The sequence below is a fragment of the Aegilops tauschii genome, chromosome 5, assembly GCF_002575655.3.
Source record: "Aegilops tauschii subsp. strangulata cultivar AL8/78 chromosome 5, Aet v6.0, whole genome shotgun sequence".
Taxonomy (NCBI): Eukaryota; Viridiplantae; Streptophyta; class Magnoliopsida; order Poales; family Poaceae; genus Aegilops; species Aegilops tauschii.
In genome coordinates this window covers 18,562,695-18,576,718 of record NC_053039.3, presented here as the reverse complement: position 1 = coordinate 18,576,718, position 14,024 = coordinate 18,562,695, and positions in this window count along the sequence as shown.

Below are 14,024 nucleotides of genomic sequence, written 5' to 3'. Positions count from 1 at the left end.
CAGCATTTGCCCTCTCCACTTGGCCGTTGCTCCGTGGGTGTGCCACGGAAGCAAAACAGACCTTGCTACCGAGGTCTTGAATGTATTGCATGAAGGTGTGGCTTGTGAACTGCGTGCCGTTGTCGGTGATGACTCTGTTTGGCACACCAAAATGGCAGACCAGTCCCTTGAAGAACTTGACGGCTGATTGAGCAGTCACCTTTCTCACTGCTTCCACTTCCGGCCACTTTGTGAACTTGTCGATTGCAGCGTACAAGTACTCAAAGCCCCCGACAGTGCGGGGGAAAGGGCCCAGTATATCGAGCCCCCAGACCGAGAATGGCCAGGAGAGAGGGATTGTTTGAAGGGCTTGAGATGGTTGATGAAGCTTCTTTGAATGGAACTGACACGCTTCACACTTGGTTACTAGTGCTGTCGCATCCTGGAGGGCGGTGGGCCAGAAGAAACCTTGCCGGAACGCCTTTCCCGCAAGGGCCCTCGCCCCTATGTGGGAGCCACATATGCCTCCATGTATCTCTGCCAACAGCTCCAGTCCTTCCTCCCGGGGGATGCACTTCAGTTTCACACCGTTCGGCCTTCTCCTATACAGGACGTCATCGACGAACTGGTACAGGGCGGACCGACGGGCTACTTTCTCCACTTCTTCCTGCTCCTCAGGAAGCTCCCCTGTTTGGAGGAATTGGACGGTATGCTGCGCCCATGCCGGAGCCTGGGGCTCGATGGCAAGGACCAAAGGCATCTCTTCCGCCATGGGAGCGGTTGTCTCTATGGCCAGGGCTTGACGCCCTGCCGGAGCCAGTTGCTCTTGGGCAGGCCCAGTGTCCGCGGCAGCACCCTTGCCGGCAGCCCCAGGGGGCTCGGTAGGAAAGTACTTGCCGGGACCTGACTTCCTCCGCTTGTTCTGCCCCGTTGATGGCTCGATGAATGGTTGAGTTAACCGGAGCAAAAAGGTACCTGGTTCCACAGGTAGCTTGAATGCAGCACGCTTTGACAGGTAATCGGTGATGTCATTCTCCATTTGGGGGACGTGCTCCGCTTGGATACCGTCAAAGCATTCCTCCAGCTTCCTCACCTCATCTACGTAGGCCTCCATCAATGGGCTCTAGTAATCCTTGTTGACCTGCCTAACGACAAGCTGCGAGTCACCCCTGACGATGAGCTTCTTAACCCCGAGGTCTGCCGCGATCCTGAGATCGGCGAGCAATCCCTCGTACTCAGCAGTGTTGTTGGTGGACATCTCCCTGGGGAAGTGCATCTGGATCATGTACTTGAGGTGCTCTCCAGTGGGCGCGACGAGCAGCACACCGGCACCGCCGCCTTGCAGCGAGGAAGCCCCATCAAAGTACATGATCCAGTCGCGGTCTGCTTCCTTGCCAGGGAGAGTGGTCTCCTGGATTTCTTCCTCAGGCGTTGAGGTCCATTCTGCAATGAACTCCGCCAATACTCTGCTCTGGATTGTCGAGGTACTTTCAAACTTTAAACCGAAACTTGATAACTCCAATGCCCATTCCACAATCCTTCCGGTTGCATCTGGGTTATGCAGTATCCGTTGCAACGGGAGGCGGGTGACGACAGTGATCTTGTGGGCTTGGAAGTAATGACGCAGCTTCCTCGAGGCCATAAGGAGGCCGAAGAGCAATTTCTGCACACCAGAGTACCTCGATCTAGCTCCCTGCAAGAGGGAGCTGACAAAGTAAACTGGGTGCTGCATCATCTTCTTCTTCTGCACCACCTCACTCGACCGCGCGGGCACTGCCTTGGTGGCATCAGACTCTGCCGGGGGCCTCGCCTTGCCGGCACCAGGCCCTGCCGGGGGAATCTTTGGTTTGCCATCCGCTGGTTCTGCCGCCGTCACTGCCTCCCTGTCGACCTCCCTCTATGCCACCAGTGCGGCGCTGACCACTTGATTCGTCGCCGCCAGATACAGCAGCAACGGCTCTTGTGGTTTAGGCGCAACCAGTACTGGCATGGAGGAAAGGTATTTCTTTAGATCCTGCAATGCTACCTCGGCTTCTGGGGTCCACTCCATTGGGCCTGCCTTCTTCAAGATTTTGAAGAAAGGAAGGGCGCACTCGGCAGACTTGGAGATGAATCGGCTCATGGCGGCAACGCAGCCGGTGAGCCGACGCACATCCTTGATCCGCTTGGGCGCCTCGATCTGCTCAATAGCCTTGATTTTGTCTGGGTTTGCCTCGATCCCGCGCTGCGACACAAAGAACCCGAGAAGCTCGCCGGACGGAACACCAAAGACACACTTCTCAGGGTTCAGCTTGAGGTTGATCTTGCGCAGGTTGGCAAATGTCTCTTCCAGATCTTGCACAAGAGTTGCCCCGTCTTTGGTCTTGACCACTATGTCATCCATGTATGCTTCCATATTTCTATGGAGCTGGGGTTCAAAACCAATTTGGACTGCTCTTGCAAACGTCGAGCCGGCACTCTTCAACCCGAAAGGCATCCACAAAAAGCAATACGTACCACATGGGGTGATGAATGCTGTCTTCTCTTCATCCTCTCTTGTCATGAAGATTTGGTGGTAGCCCGAGTAGGCGTCGAGGAATGATACCAGATCACACCCGACCGTGGAGTCAACAATCTGGTCGATGCGCGGCAACGGGAAGGGGTCCTTAGGACAAGCCTTATTGATATCTGTGTAATCAATACACAGCCTCCACTTCCCATTCGCCTTGCGCACCACTACCGGATTGGCCAACCACGTCGGGTGGAGCACTCCTCTCACCAAACCTGCCGCTTCCAACTTCCTAATCTCCTCTGTGATGAACTCCTGCCTCTCCAGAGCCTGCTTTCTAACCTTCTGCTTGACGGGCCGCGCATGAGGGCAGACAGCTAGGTGGTGCTCAACCACCTCCCTGGGAACACCGGGGATGTCGGATGCTTGCCACGCAAACACGTTGACATTCGCCCGCAGGAAGGTGGCGAGCGCGCCTTCCTATTTGCTGTCGAGGGTGGAGCCTATGGTGAAGGCCCCTCCCGTGCCATCCTCCCTGGCGGACACCTTCTTGGTCTGCGGTGGCTCGGCTCTGGATTTCTTGCTCTTGCCGGTAGAGCTCTCTGGCACATCCTCGACGGTAGCGTAGCACTCCGAAGAGGCGTGCTTCCCGGAGTGGGTGCGAGAGGTCTTGTCGGGCTTTCTCTTCCCTTCCGGGCCTTCAGCGTCAGGAGCAGGTGCCTTGACGGCAGCTGCTGCAACTGCTTCCCGGTAGAGTTGGTTGGCGCAGATCAGCGCGTCCTTCTTGTCGGAGGGGACGAAGATGATGGTCAACGGCTCGGGCATCTTTAGCATGTTGTAGGCATAGTGTGATGCTGCCATGAACTCGGCTAGTGCCGGGCGGCCGAGGATCCCATTGTAGGGCAAGGGGATCTCGGCCACGTCAAAGGTGATCCTCTCCGTCCTGTAGTTCAACTCTCCTCCAAACGTCACGGGCAGTGTGACCTTCCCCTTCGGCTGGCTCCTCCCCGGATTGACCCCATGAAACGTGCCTGTTTCCTCGAGGTCTCCATCAGTAATTTGCAGCCTTTTGATCACGACAGGCGAGATCAAGTTCAGGCCGGCCCCGCCGTCAACCAACATCTTGTTCACCTTGAGGTTGCGTATCGTTGGTGAGACCAATAATGGCAAACACCCGACCGCGGTTGTGCGGTCAGGGTGGTCCTCGGCGTCAAAGATGAGGGGCGTGCTGGACCACTTTAGCGGCTTCTGAGCGTTGAACGGCGGCTCCGCTGCCGTAATCTCTCGCGCCCACTGCTTGAGCTGGTGGCGAGAAGTATGCAGCGAGGCACCACCATCGACGCACATGGCCTCCGTAGCCTTCTGGAACTCTTGCTCACCGGACTCGTCGTCCTCGTCGTGATCATCGTCTTCTTGTTTCTTGTCACGGCCCTGGGCAGTCCTCTCTTGCTGGTTGTCCTTGCTGGGGCGGCTTCCTTGGCCGCCATGCTTCTTGCCGGATCCCCCAGCACCGTCCTGGCCTTTCTCCTTGTCCCGCCTTTCGTACTCGGCCTTTTGATTTTCAGCAAGCAGCTCGACTTGTCGGCAGTTCTGGAGGTCATGGCCCTTGGTGCAGTGGATCTTGCAGTACTGCTTGCCGGAGGCCCCTGGCTTGTCGGCAGCTGCTAAGGCCCGGCAAGCGGCGCACCCGGCTATCTCCTTGCCGGGGCTGTCTGCCTTGACCTTTTTGGCAGCGCCGGTGTTGTCAGACCCCTCGACGGCAAGTACGGCCTTGCCCTTGCATTTCCTGTTGCGACGCCGGCCCTTCTTCGTCGGGGTGGCGACGTCTTCGTCGGTAGAGTCGGTTTCCGCACCGGCATCTTCGCCGGGGTACTTCCTTCCCTCTTCAGCCCGGGCGCATCTATCGGCCAGAACGTAGAGCTCGGGCACATCCTTAACCTTGGTCATCGCCAGCTCTTCGTGCATCTTGCGGTTGCGCACGTTCTGATGGAACGCGCTGATCACAGCGGCGGGATGAACGTCGGGGATGTTGTACTGCACCCGGCTGAATCTCTGGATGTACTTGCGCAAGGTTTCCCCTTCCTTCTGGGGAATGATATGCAGATCACTGGCCTGGCCATGAGCTTGGTGGCCTCCTGTGAAGGCGCCAACAAACTCATGGCACAGATCCGACCAAGAAGAAATGGAATCCGCCGGCAAGTGCATCAACCAAGACATAACATTGGGCTTCAGTGCCAGTGGGAAATAATTGGCAAGCACCTTGTCGTCGCGAGCTCCGGCAGCCTGCATCGCGATGGTGTAGATGCTGAGGAACTCGGACGGATGGGTCTTGCCAGTGTACTTCGGCGACTTCTCGCTGACGTCAGGCTTGAACGTGCGGTGGGACGGCCACTGGAACTGCCGCAGCTCATGGGTAAAGGCCGGGCAACCCACCTCGTAAGGTAGGCCGCCGGAGTCCCCCGGTGCTGGGCGGTCCATAGCGGGTCCCGCCCGCTTGTCCGACTGGTGGCGTGTATCGCACCGGCGCGCGATGGTGGTCCGAGCATCTTCGTGAGCTCGTTCTCGAAGAACTTGGCGCTGGTCGCGGAGGGTCCGCGGGTCGGACGACGCTATGGAGATGTTATCACAAGCGTCGTCACGGGCTGGCGAGGAGGAGTAAAGTGCACCGTGGCCGCAGCTCCCCCGGTCCTCCTAGCGCCAGCACGTGGCGGCTCGGTGGAGCGCCGACCCGAGGGCCCCGCCGGTCGCGGATCGTCTTTGTTGGCGACAGCGACGAGGCTCCGGATGGTGGCCCTCCACTCGTCGAGCTTCTCTGCAGTAGGAGGGAAGTCGAGGAGCAGTTGCGCGCGCGCCAAAGCTTCTGCCGGCATGGACGGCGGCGACAGCTGCGTGGATCGCAGCGCGCTTCGACTTCTAACTGCGTTAGAAGGAGCTCCGTTACGACCCAGCGGCTGCGTGCCATTTTCGCCAGCACTTCGGCGGGCATGCTGAACCCCTTCATCCCGCGAATGACGCACAGGGCTCTTCCCACGGCGGTGCCTAGGGTCACCAGCGTGGTGACGCTGCTCGGCGCGCACACCATGGGAAGAGCGCGCAGTGGTCGCCGGTGTGGGCATCTTGGAGGTTGCTGCGCCGCCCGGAGGTGGCACAACGACAACCCTGGAGGGCCCCGCGCCGCCTGCAGGGGGCCCAGCTCCGTCTTTGGATCTGGCGACGTGCGGCCGGTCGTCTGCCGCGCGAACGACGCCGCTCGCCAGGCTCTGACTGCCAGGGCGATGCTGGTGCTCGCGGACCGTGGCCCGGGTCCTGTCCGCGACCGGTCCACTGCTCGTCCGCATCGGCACGGGCCGTTCGGCTCCCAACGAGCCGATTGCCGTGGCCGTCTTCTTCTTGTGAGCCATGGCGACGAAGAGCTGCTAGGCTAACTGCTAGACCAGATTCTCACAATTGCGCCCCCTACCTGGGGCGCCAAAGATGTCGGTGTGGAACGACACCTATGGGATCACAAGAATCCCTACTACGGTTGACGGGGCGCAGGGTTGCAAGAAGAGCAGGATCAGTAGTCAGCACAAGGATCGTTTACCCAGGTTCGGGCCGCGAGGATGCGTAAAACCCTAGTCTTGCTTTGGTGGGTGTATTTCAGAGAGTTCTTGAGCTCTCGAACTAGCTGTGGTGAACGTGTGGTTTGAAAGAGCCGAATCCTTCTCCAGTATGCCATGGGCCTCCTTTATAGTCGAAAGGGGCTGCCACAGTGGCACACAGAAGGTGGAAAGGCGCACAGTGCTATGATCTTATCGCTCGTATTAAAGGACAAGTCGCATTTAATGCGCCGCTGAGGTGTCCCCTAGCTTTATCGGGGACAGGGGCGAGGCCTGTCCCGTCCGTCGCCGCTCCTCCTCGCTTCGACATGCGCCTTGGCCAGCGATGCGTGCGGCGCCATGTAGGCAGGCAGGCAGCTGAGGTGGCGCGGTGGTAGGGTCTTCACGAAGATCTGCATGCCGCCACGCAGGCGCTTGATGAGTTGGCCTGGGAGCTGCATGTTACTACGCAGGTGCCTGCCCAGCTGGTTGGGTTAGCAGCTGCATGCGAACGGCGGTGGAAACTTGGTTGGTGCGGGCCTGACGGTGGCCCCGCTGGCGTCCTCGGTGAGGGCCTTGCCGGGTGGCCCGGCAAGGGTCTCGCCGTGGCGCGCTGTCGTCCCCGGAAAGGGTCTTGCCGGGGGTCTTGTGGTTCCCCTCGGGAAGGATCTTGCCGAGGATCGCTATCTTCTAATCCTCATCTGATCTTGAATATTCCTTGTCTTCACAAAGATATGCATTCCACCACAGAGGTGCCTCCCGAGCCCTGGCCCAACGTGGTTGATGGTGTTTGGGGACGTGGGCTCAAGGGTGGCTCCCTCTATTGGTGTTTTGGGCGTGCGGCCCCGGCAAGGGTCTTGCCGGGGGAAACTGTTCCGCCCCTCTGCTTCTTTGCGTCCTTGGTCTTGGTGTTGCTTTGGCTGTCTTGGGCTTCGGTTTTACCTTGGTTCACCTCCCCTGTTCTGCTTGGTGTGACTGTGGGCGCGGCTCCGACTGCCTGTGCACAGGTAAAGGGGTACAAAGGTGCGCCCCTTCTTTTGTACACCGACAGAGAGAAAGACACGTCTAGTTGGAAGGTCTCGGGGCATACACGTAAACAAATATAAAACCTAATATGTGCCTCCAATTAATATAGTAGTAGTAGAGTACTTAGTCACGTACTCCATAACATCACCGGGCATTGCACGTACAACATTTAGTGGTAGTAAGAGACAAATGCCTATATGCCACGCACGTTCATACTATTTGTGCCTTTCTACTTCACTTACTGCGCTACGTTACATAGGTTCGCACGTCCAGTCCTGGGTACATGTCCGTCTCGTAGTTCCAGTCCCACGTGTTCTTCAGATAGATGGAACGATCCTTGCATGACACGTGCACCTTGATGCTAGATGTGTCGCGTGTTGGCAAAAGGATGAACAAAGCTCATGTAAAAAAATAGAGTGGAAGAACATAGATTCCCGACGACCGAGAAGGAGCAAGGAACCTCGGGGTGGAGCGTCTGCACTCATAATATTTTATATTATTCAGCGATATAAAATCAACCAAACATCTCCACAGTGGACTGGAAGAGTACGAAACACGGCAGCCCAGTGTAGTTACATCATACTAGTACATGGCTAACCCACGCTATCACCATATTTCTTGGCTTCAGTGCGACACCTATCGCTAGTAATCCAGCAGCCCGTATCGCTTCTCCCTCCTCGTCTCTCTCAATGGCCCTATTTGGATACTCTAACTCAGTTAAAGGTTAGAGTTAGATTCTAATCCTGAACTAACCCTGAAGTAACTCTAGTGAAAGAGGTGTTTGGATGACAGGGTTAGATGGAGCGCGGATACGGCGAGGTGCCTTCATGGGCGGTGCGAGAGGGAGGGAGGGAGGGACAGGATGAGAAGCTTCGAGGAAGTGGGGAGGGATCTGCTGCAGGGAGAGCGAGAGAAAAATGTGTTTTTTAGTGTCCCGAGAAGAACTAACCCAAATAAGCACCTCTTGGGTGGGTTAGATTTTTTTGGGTTAGTTGAGTTCAAACTAACCCAAACTAACTCTAACACGTGAATCCAAACAGTAACCCAAACTAACCCTCCTGTTTGGATATTTTTGGGTTAGTTGAGTTCAAACTAACCCTCCTGTTTGGATATTTTTGGGTTAGTTGAGTTCAAATCGCACAGCCTGACCTTTCCAGCAGTAAGTAAGTTGAATCCGCTACTCCCTCACCCTCCTCGCCTCTGTGTCAAACCGCCTACGCGAAAACTGCCGCGCGTACTGCCCGGGAAAAGCCCCGCCCTCAACTTTTAACTACGCGAAAATAGTTCGAGCTTGTTCGTTCTATATAAATACTAGTACTGTATGTTTATTCACCCATGGGGTTGTTCAATGAATGGAGGGCCGGGGAGCACAAGTGAACAATACTACTAGTAGTAGTAGTAAGTAGGAGTCGTACAGGTAGTCACCTTAAATAGAGAGTTTCTTTTCTTTAATGCCACGTACACAAATTGAAACGCTTGTTGTGGAGAGAAAAAGATAATCACTCCACTATATATGTACGCAGGGGCCTGAGCGCTTTCTTTACTAGGGTTGCTCTCTTCATTCTCTCATCCTCTCCAGATATAAACAAGACATCGGTAGCGACATTTTCTCTCTGCTCACCGCTGGTCACAGATCCGGCCGGATCCCTTCGGCTGGTGTGTGTAGAGGACGAGGTGCATCGTTCACGCGGTCATCGCCGGCGAGGGAGGAACCCCACAGCTGCCGGACGGGCCCGATCCTCTTCCCGTGCCATTCTCTCTGACACAGCGCCGGCTCGGGAGGTCCTCCGACCCTTCTTCCTCCCTGTCGTATTGTCCGCAGATCCGACCTGCCGCCGCCGACATCCCGACGACCCTTAGGTATAAGTTCTTCGAAAGCGGCCTTGCTCTACTACCCCAGCTCCCCACATGTCTGCATGTGCATCTTTTTCTACTCCCATCAGCTCTTCCAAAGCCACCTAAATTTTTAGTATTATTAGAGGTAAAGCTACTTCATGCATTCGAATCTAGGGCTTTGTTCAAACAACGAAGAAAGGGGGGAAAGTTGTAGCATTAATCTAGGACTTGATTCAAAGAGGAATTAATATGGTGAAAGTAGTAGAGACCGGATACCCAACCGGTCTCTTGGTTGAAAAGGGAAATAATGGGAAAACGTAGTACAAACTAGATAAGGAACAGATCTATTATTGGTTGAAAAAAGGATAGAAAGTGGCGGCTGGTGGACAAGTCAACAGAGTATGTTCAGGATTAGATTTGTTGCCCTCACATATTAAAAGGTCTCCAGGATTAGAATTGCTGCAGATAGGGATATCCATTTCACCTTGTTGCTATTGTGACCTTTTGGTGAACTGCACAAAACACTTTTTTTTGAATGAGTGTCTTGTGCAGTTCAACTAAAATGTCACGTGGGCAACATCTCTCAATTTTGGTGGAACTGCACAAAATGGTGATTGGAGCTTCCAAAATCTCCGTCAAGTTCTGCTGGTAATCTCGTGCAACATTTTATTAGCCTTTGCAAGATGAGCCATCACTGTCACCACAATGGCACTTTATTTTAGTGGAACTGCACAAAAAGATAAGAAAATTATAGTTGCACCTTACATGAGCCGGACAGCCAACCTTAATGTTCCTCAATTTTAGTGCAACTACTAAAGAAGAACCTGCCAGCTCATGAGAGCAAGTACTTCTTGCTAGCTGAATGATGCAATATTTGCTTCATTTCAGGTGAACTGCAGAAAAAGGCGCATGAATTGAATCATGGAAGTCCAGGCATGCCTCATCCTAGTGGAGCTACAGTTTGAGTAAAGGAGGCCACTATTAAAGTGAAATCATGCTCTCCTGGTTTGTGGTGTGCAAACAGGAATACTCAACTACAGATGTTGTGACGGTCAAGAGCATTCACCAAGTTCTTCGATTGTATGACATGGCTAGCCAAGATGGATTTAATCCCGATATTCACTTTATCAAAAGGCTCTAATGGGTTGGTTCTGAATCTTGCAAGCTGGGAATCAATGAGATGTGTAGGCATCTTTGTTGTACTTATTATTTGAATCTTATTTGTTGGTTCTGAATCTTGCAAGCTGGGAACCAATGAGATGTGTAGGCATCTTTGTTGTACTTATTATTTGGATCTTATTTGTTGGTTCTGAATCTTGCAAGCTGGGAATCAATGAGATGTGTAGGCATCTTTGTTGTACTTATTATTTGGATCTTATTTGTTGGTTCTGAATCTTGCAAGCTGGGAAACACGACATGATGATGCAGAGGACAACAACCATAACAAACAGTTCAAACTTGGTAGTATTATCTTTGTGAAAGTGCGACAAATGTGTTGATCGTGTGCGTCCTGAGAATAATAATTCTAATTGTTGTGCATGTTGATCCTGTGGCACTGATAGAACGAGCCAATGCATTGCTTGTTTTAAGTATAAATTTCTATTAAAGCTAATTAAATTTAAGTAAAGTGACCACTAACTCCTGTTATTACAGGACCAATACAGACCCGCTCGTGAACCGACGTGTGGCCGGAGTAGGTTTCTTAATGGAGGCGTTTGAATGCGCCGAGGGTGCATCTTCTGCCGGCGTGCAGCGGACGAGGGAGGGGTAGTAACTGTTGTCGCATGTACACACTCAGTTTACTGTTGAATCCAGTTCCCCAAGAGCTAAAAAACGAACTGCTGCCGCCGCCTACACACTCGTTCACTTGAAGAGACTCCAATGGCGATCCAAGGGGTGAGCCTGCTGGATATGGACTTCAGCAAGGAGTTCCCCTTTGAGTTCACCGTTCAGTCCTATGGCTGCACCAAGTTGAATGTGATGTACACCAACGATCCGGACTCGGTGAAGCTCTGCCTCGCCGAGTTCAAGCAGTACCTACAGGACAAGAAAGCACAAGGTTTCAGGACTAGACCTTGTGCCCATCCATTCGTCTCCTGACAAGGACCAGCGGATCGCCGTCGCCCAGGTATGTGTGCGGGACGAGGTTCTCATCTACCACTTCTGTAGGGCCATCAGAGGTTCTGGAGCATTCGCCCGTTTTATCGGCAGCACCGACTGCACCTTCGCTACGGTGGAGAGAAGGAAGAAGGCGACGATTCGGCCATCTGGTGCAACAAGCTTGTCGACATCCAGAAGCAATACAAGATCGTCAGCAACGGGCAGGAGAAGGACTCCGTGGTTGACCTCGCCGAGACCATCATCGACCCCTGATACGCCAACATGAAAGAAGACAACGATACCAAGGACCTGGACACGTGGGAGGTACCTCTGAATCTAGCCTACATAACCTACGCGGCCAAGGACGCATACGCATGCTACGCCATGTACAGGCAGATCTTGGACATGAGGGCGTGTCTGCTTCCCGTAACCGACGAGTACACGGACAGCCGCAGCGTCATGATCAAGTGTGCCAGTAAGGTCTAGATGTTGTACTTTATCTGTTTATAAGCACCTTTATCATCTGAGTGTTTCATGCATTAGCCTAAGTGTCGTAATTATCTGTTTTGTCCGAAATTTTTCTTTTAAGAACTCATTAACCTGTTTGCTTTTTTTAGTGGCTATTTGCTTATGCATGTAACTAGTTCACTTGTCCGTTAAAAAAAACTAGTTCACCCGGCTGCCGTGCTTTGAATCTCCTTCCTCCCAACATATTCCCCTTCTGAGGTGCACCCAGCAGGTCTCGTACACAGACATATGGGACCAACCACCTATCCATTTGTATTTCTTTATTTTGTTCAATCTTTCGTCCTCTTCCTATACAGCTCAGTTCTATTTTTCGCTTTCATTAATCCTATATCTGAATTTTCTCCCACTTTAATTTTGTTTTTGATGTAAACTGAGTTTTCTCCCAGTACTTTTCCCTAGAACCAACTCAACTGTCCCACGTCTAGCCTAAAAAATAATAATACCCCACGTACTATTAACTCATCAAATTTAAATGATATTTTATTTCGTAAGTTGAAAGTTCTTACAAAATAATAATAATAATTGTTTATATATAACTTGGCAAGTTAACTCCTAGTGATTGCGTACATAAGCTTGCAAAGATTTTACTGACCAATGCAGTAATAGACGTGCAATCATGTGTTTATGTTTTTATAGCATTTCTCCGTCTAGCCCAACATGATATTTTCACCCAGCCCAGCAAGTCCGCGGATTTCGAGAAAAATGCAAATGGGCTTTAAATTCTACCATACATATAAACGGGCTGCATAGATGCTACATCATTGTTTCACCCAGCCCACCAAATGGACTAAAAAACAAATGGACTGACTGACATGTGGGCTAGTAGGTCGAAGCCTAAGAAGCCAGTAGGTCGAAGCCTAAGAAGGCGTTGGATTTACATCCAACGACCGGCATTCTTCTTCAATCTCTCGTCTTCTTCCCCCAGCGCTGCCGGGACCGTCTGATGCAGCCTCCAGCGTCCAGCGGCGTTGTTTTGCGCTCCTCAGCGAAACGCTACCCCGCCGACGGCCAGGCCATCCCTCCACTCCGCACCTCCTGTTATTCTCTGCCGAGTGTAGGCCCACCCCACACCCGAACCAGTCAAGTTTCCCACTCCTCTCCGTCTGCGACTCCACTGTCGCGTCTTCCCCATCTCCGGGTCATTCCAGTCTGGGGCCTCGCCGTCGTCCACCGCCTCGGTGTGCTCGGCGCGTCGTGGTAAACATACGAGAGTCATCGGAAGAGGACTGTACGTGGAGAGCCTGACGGTTGGGACCCACGAGGTCCATGGTCGCACGCAAGGAAAGTTCCTCCTTATTACGCACTGTGCGTGGACTGTACGTGGGAAGGGCTTCTGTATTTCGTGAAAAAAATGTTCCCCCCGCTGACAGGTCGGACCCACCAGCTATATCTTCGCACGCAAGGAAGTGCCTCCTTATTACGCACACAAAAATGAATACCCCCTGCTAGCTGGGACCCACCATAGTGGGTGGCTGACTTGTGGGCCTACTAAGTTGACGGGGACGAAGGGCTTTGTCAACTTAGTCAATATGAACGATTCTAGCTCCAGTGACCGTACGATGTCCATCCAACGGCCATAGTGCTTCTTCAACCTCTGGTCTTCTTGCTCCAGCCGCCCAAAGCAGCGCTGGTCGTGCCGTGTGATCCTGTCACCCGTGGTCGGCTATGATGCCGCGGAGGCCTCACCGCCCCCTACTACTCCCACCGCTGGCCAGGGCATCCCTCTACTCACCCACACCCCCTGTTATTCTGCGGCGACGGCAGCCTCACGCTGCAGCCGAACCAGTGAACCCTCGTACTCCTCTCCACGTGGGCATCCACTGCCGCGTCTTCCCCGGCTCCGTGTCGTCCCCTTCCTGGGCCTCGCCGTCGTCCACCGCCTTGGTGCTCTCGGCGCGGCGTGGTCAATGTGGTCAACGACCGACTTCCATCGGAAGAGTACTGTACGTGGAGAGGCTGACAGCTGGGTCCATGGCCGCAGCTGGGTCCACGGCCACAGCCTAGGTTTTTTGTGATTTGCCAAGTAAGTCGCTTTGTCAGGCATGTTGGGCTGCAAATCTTTCAAGACGAGGAGAGCTTCATTCGACTGGCCAAAAATGGCCTATCAGTAATGAGAAATGGGTTGTACATTTTTAAAACACATCAAACCGGCAATTAGTTTCAAATTTCTTTTTTTCATTTCGAGATTTTAAATTGCATTGATTTTTATGCGTGGACAATTTGTTGGATTTTATATTGATATACATTTATTTTTAAAATCAGTTTGAATGTGACTCGAATTTCGGTATTAAAAACAGTTCGGACCGCACCGAAATATGCAAAATTTCGTACAATTTTTTAACCGTGGCCACAATATGGGCTGTAATGCTAACAAAAAGAATATGGGCTCCAAAAAACCTTAAGAATTAGCAAATGGGCTGTAAATTATTAGAAATAATGGCAGATGGGTTGTATGCTGTTTTCCATAGATTTGAGGCTTTTCTAAAAAA